Here is a 4,971-nt window from a genome sequence, read left to right on the forward strand (position 1 = left end):
GAATGGGAGGGCACCTGGCTCACCCCATCCATGGAACTCCCTCAGCATGTGAGGCACCCAGCTCAGACTTTGCTGATTTTCAGCCTCTCTGTCACGCCAGATTTCTGAGCAAGTTTTGGTGTCCATGCTGCAGGCAGGACCATTCTGAGGGCAGGGCCTGCAGATTTGTTCCCAAGTTCCCAGGCTTACTCACTCGTGCTGGAAAATATCGGTACCATGTCCAAATGGGAGCAGTTAATAAATGAGTAGTGGAACAACTCGCCAGCAATCTGGGGAGTTCCTCCTCTCTCATCCTGCTGGAATAGAAAGAGAGAAAAAATTACAACTAATCAGGACTCTGGAGATCTCCCCCTGTCCACGGCCTTGCCACGGGTTCTGCCCGGCCTTGGCCACGTCACTGCCGTGTCCCCACGTCTGAGTTCCCCCATCTGTCAACTCCTGACCTTGCTTTGTTCTCCCGGCTTTGCTCCCTGAGCTCTGCAGAGCTTTGGGATGCTGGCAGGGATGGAAAGCACTGAAATCATCTCCGTGCCGCGAAGGCCCCTTTCACCAAAGCAGCTCCCTGGGGTGCCCTGAACGGACCCTTCGGAGAGGCTGCGCTGGTGACGGAGTGGCCGAGGGGAGCGATGGTGTCACAGCTTAGTGGTTACAGGTGCCTGAAGTGCGGTTGGCTGCTTTTTATTGGCTTCCAAACGAGCTGCTTTAAATCTCGAGTTTCTGCCTCTCATTGCCAGTGTCACTTGTCCCTCAGGGGTACAGAGGGGTACAGAGGGTGCTGCAGGGGACAGTTTTTGCCGTCCCTCGCTGGCACTGGATCCCGAGCAGGCAGATGAGAGCAGCTGCGTTTTGCATAGGGCAAAATACAGGGACAAGATGGTGCTACAGGGAGTTTTGATCTCCCAAATCCATGAGGATTCCTGTGTCCTCCCTGTCCTTCCACCCGGTCAGGCAGAACCCTGGGTGTCCGCTCTCCATATGCATTAAAATATCCACGTTGCAGTTTGCACTGGGTCCATCCCCTTGGTCCGGCCTTCTGGAGAGAAATGAATGTTTGGTCAGTCCCTGTAAGCCCTGGGACATTCCTCTGGCTTCCACACAGACCTGAGGTTTGGGCCAGGAGGGCTGAGAATCTCCAGAAAAGCTGGGATCTGTGTGTTTGGAGTCATGTCCAAGAAGAGTAAGAGTTTCCAAGAAGGCTTATGCTCAGTAGGAGCCTCCCAAATTCTCCTTCCATCCTCAGGGAAATTGAGGCAGCTTCTCCACGCAGCAGGACAGGCAGGCTTGGTTCAGCTCAGAGGAGATCCCAAGCCTGGAGCGAGCTCTGCTCTGTGTAATCTGTGTGCTGACACCCCCAAAGCTCAGCTCTGCTGGGCTGGGTTTGCATCTGTGCAGGCAGGAGAGCAGAGAGGGGGCTCTGTTAGGAAAGGGCCCTTTGCTGTCAGTGAACCCTGTCCGGGCAGAGTTCTGCCCTGCTGGGTTTGCTCTCCTCTAAATCCACTGGCTCCTGCTGTTTGTCCAGGGAAACCCGACGGCAGGAAGCAGCCCGTTGATGGATGTGGCCCGGATCCCAATCTGGTGAACAATTAACTTTGCCGAGTCGCTCTGTAATCAGCCGGAGCATCTTTTGCCCTCTCTTCCTGCTCCCAATCTCCCAACCGAGGGCTCTTTCCGAGGCAGCGTTTTGCCCGCAGCCAGTGCTGCTCATCTGCTGCTTGTTTGCTCAGTCGCTCCCAATCTCTGGCTCCTATCTCTTGTCTGGCTGGAAAAGAAACGGCTGGGGGATTATTTTCGAGCCACGGAGCAGTGCAGGAAGCACAGGGAGAGGGCTGGGGTTCGTCTGTGCTGCTGCCACCGCTGCCACCTCTCATCTGTCTGCTCGTCCTTCGCCTCCCTCCCTCCCCACAGCTCATTCCAACCCCAGCCTGAGACCTGTGTTCCCTTTCCTCCTGGCTTTCCCTGCTGGTTTAGGGATGAGCTCCAAGCCACCCCAGTTACAGCTGGATTTTCGCAGCCACATTCCCTGCCGGGGATTGTCCGCATCTCTTCCTGCCCAGTGGGCTGATCCCTGCTGGAAGTCTGGGCATTCCTTCCCACACCTGAGCAGCAGCTGAGCTCTCGTTGGAGCTCTGAACGCAGAGTGCAGCTCCAAGTGGAGGCAGGACCTGTGGGAATGCAGCTCAGGAAGCGGAAGGATGCTCCAGGCTGTGGGGCACTCGCTCCAGCGAGTTGGATCCTGCTGCCAGCACCAGCAGTTCTGGCTTTGGTTGTGGCTTTTCCTCCCATTTTCTGCCATCCCTGCCACCCCCAGGGTGCTGGGGGCAGAAATAACTTGGGAAGTGTTCAGAGGGGGATGCCTGAGCTGCTGTTTTCAAGGATTGCTGCTTTTTGGGATCCAGGAGCAGTTCAGGTGGGACATTTCAGGGATCCCAGCTGGCTTTGCTTCCCTTTCCTCTCCCTTTGTGGGTTTAAACCAGAGACAATTCCTCATTTCTCACCGTGACCCCTCCATCCCCGGGGCCTGCAGGCACTGCCACAACAGAAATCATAAATTGAGTGGCAAATTCCTGATCCAGAGCTGGCAGAGCCTGGTCCCTGTCACCTCTGCCAGCACTGCAGGGGCACCTGGATCAGCTGAGCTGCTGCTGTGATGCAGAGTGGGGGAAGCAGGATGGACTGGGGCTGGATTCACTGCCCTTTCCTGAGTGCCCGGGAAGGGAAAGCTCCTGTGGGCACCTGGAAGGACACTGCTGATGAAGACACTCCAATTAATGCCATTTTCAGTTAATTATTTTATTCGTTTTTAATTTTAAAATTGTTTTCCTTATTAATTTCATTGATGACACCCAAAAATTCCACCCTGGCACCGCCCTTGTCACTTCCATTTATCAGCTGGGAAACCGAGGCACGGAGTTTATTCCTGGCGTTAGGAAAATCCCATCGCTGGCTGCTCTGGATCTCAAACCTGAGGCCTAAAACTCCCTCCAGGACGTGTTGATCTGAACCCAACAGCTCCTGTCTCTCTGTGCTCTGGGTTTCATGAATTTAATTCATCTTTTGGGCACCCTTTCAGTGTTCGCTCATGTTTTTATTATTGAACCTTCTCCACGAACCCCCTCCCTCTCTTTCTTCCCCAATCCCTGAAATCCTCGGCCATTTCCTTTAAAACAACCCAAATTTTCCCAGCTGGAGTGGGGCAGGGCGCTGGGTTTGACCAGTTTTTTGTGGTGATTTCGCCTTGAATTGCTCCATTTAAAAGGAGAGGCTGCTGAAGCCGCCCGTAGACACCGAAACCTCCGAAGAAATCAAAGTGTGCCTTTTTTGGGAAGCAGGGAAACATTCCCAACGTTCCATTGATTTCTGCTCTTTCTCCATTTCCATTTTAATGGTTTATTTTCTATTTAATTATTTGGGCAGCGTTAATGTGCTGGTCACTCAGGGGCTGGAATTCCTGATCCCAGGGGGATTTATCCTCAAAGGACCCCCCAGTTTTTCCCTCTCTCCAGTTGCTCCCAGCACTTCCTACTCTCAGAGCCGTGGCTTTTTTTAGTTGCTAAATCTGACAAGGTTTGGGAACAGGAGCCTCGGTTCTGCACTCGGGAACACGCACAGGAATATAAATTCAGCTCTTCGGGGTTTGTTTTCCTGCGTTCCAACACGGAACATCACCTGGAGCTGGAATTACTGGGTGGAAAACCTTTTAGGATGGCAGTTTATGGGCCAAGCCTGTGCTGGAGCAAATGTTGATCCACAGGGATCTTCAGGAGATCTCAGAAACTGAGGATGCAGTCCTGATGCAGGAGATCCATAAACAACAGAGCCAAGGAAATGGTGCTGCAGCAGTGGTTTGGAGGGAGAATCCAGGGTTTGAGGGGTTGGATCCAGAGTCTGAGGGATAGGAACAAGGATTTGGAGGGAGAATCCAGGGTTTGAGGGGTTGGATCCGGAGTCTGAGGGATAGGAACAAGGGTTTGGAGGGAGAATCCAGGGTTTGAGGGGTTGGATCCGGAGTCTGAGGGAAAGGAACAAGGGTTTGGAGGGAGAATCCAGAGTTTGAGGGGTTGGATCCGGAGTCTGAGGGAAAGGAACAAGGGTTTGGGGGGAAAATCCAGAGTTTGAGGGGTTGGATCCAGGGTTTGGGTGTAGGTTTTGGGATCTGGTGGTAGGCTCCAGATTTTGGAAGTAGGATCCAGGATTTGAGGGGTAGGATCCAGACTTTGGAGGCAGATTCCAGGATTTGGATTTGGTATCGGGATTTGGAGGCAGGATCCAGAGCCGGATCTTTTCCTGGCTGTGCCATTGGCTGCTGCTTTGAGCCTGGGTGAGCCCCATCCCATCTCCAGATCTCTGATTTTCCTGTCCCTGTGGGAAGAAGGATAATGGCCAAATTCACAGTGAGGCTGGGGTGGGATGGAATGGGATGGGATGGATTTGGTTTCCATGGCCCTCCGGGATGGGATGGGATGGGTTTGGTCCCCATGGCTCTCTGGGATGGGATGGATTTGGTTTCCATGGCCCTCTGGGATGGGATGGGATGGATTTGGTCCCCGTGGCCCTCTGGGATGGGAGGGGATGGATTTGGTCCCCGTGGCCCTCTGGGATGGGAGGGGATGGATTTGGTCCCCATGACACTCTGGGATGGGACACGATGGAGTTCATCCCCCACATCTCCCTGGGCTGGGTGTGCTGAGAGTCTGAGCAGGGTCTGAGCAGAGTCTTTGTGTGCCTGGGGAGGCTGAGGAGGAGGAGGAGGAGGAGGAGGCAGAACTGGAGCTTTCACTGCTCTGTTCGGTTATAGACAGAGATCGGTTTGGGCTCATCCAAATTAAAATGCAAGGAGAGTCTCTGTGTGCCCAAACTGCTCCCTGAATTTAACAAATCCCCCCAACACCGCCCTCACACCCCCGCCTTGCACATCCTCCTGCTTGAGCAGTGACTCCCAAAGGCCCTGGGGAGAGCAGGAGCAGCAGGAGC

Source organism: Corvus brachyrhynchos, unplaced genomic scaffold (assembly GCF_000691975.1).
Source record: "Corvus brachyrhynchos isolate BGI_N302 unplaced genomic scaffold, ASM69197v1 scaffold72, whole genome shotgun sequence".
NCBI classification, from domain to species: Eukaryota; Metazoa; Chordata; class Aves; order Passeriformes; family Corvidae; genus Corvus; species Corvus brachyrhynchos.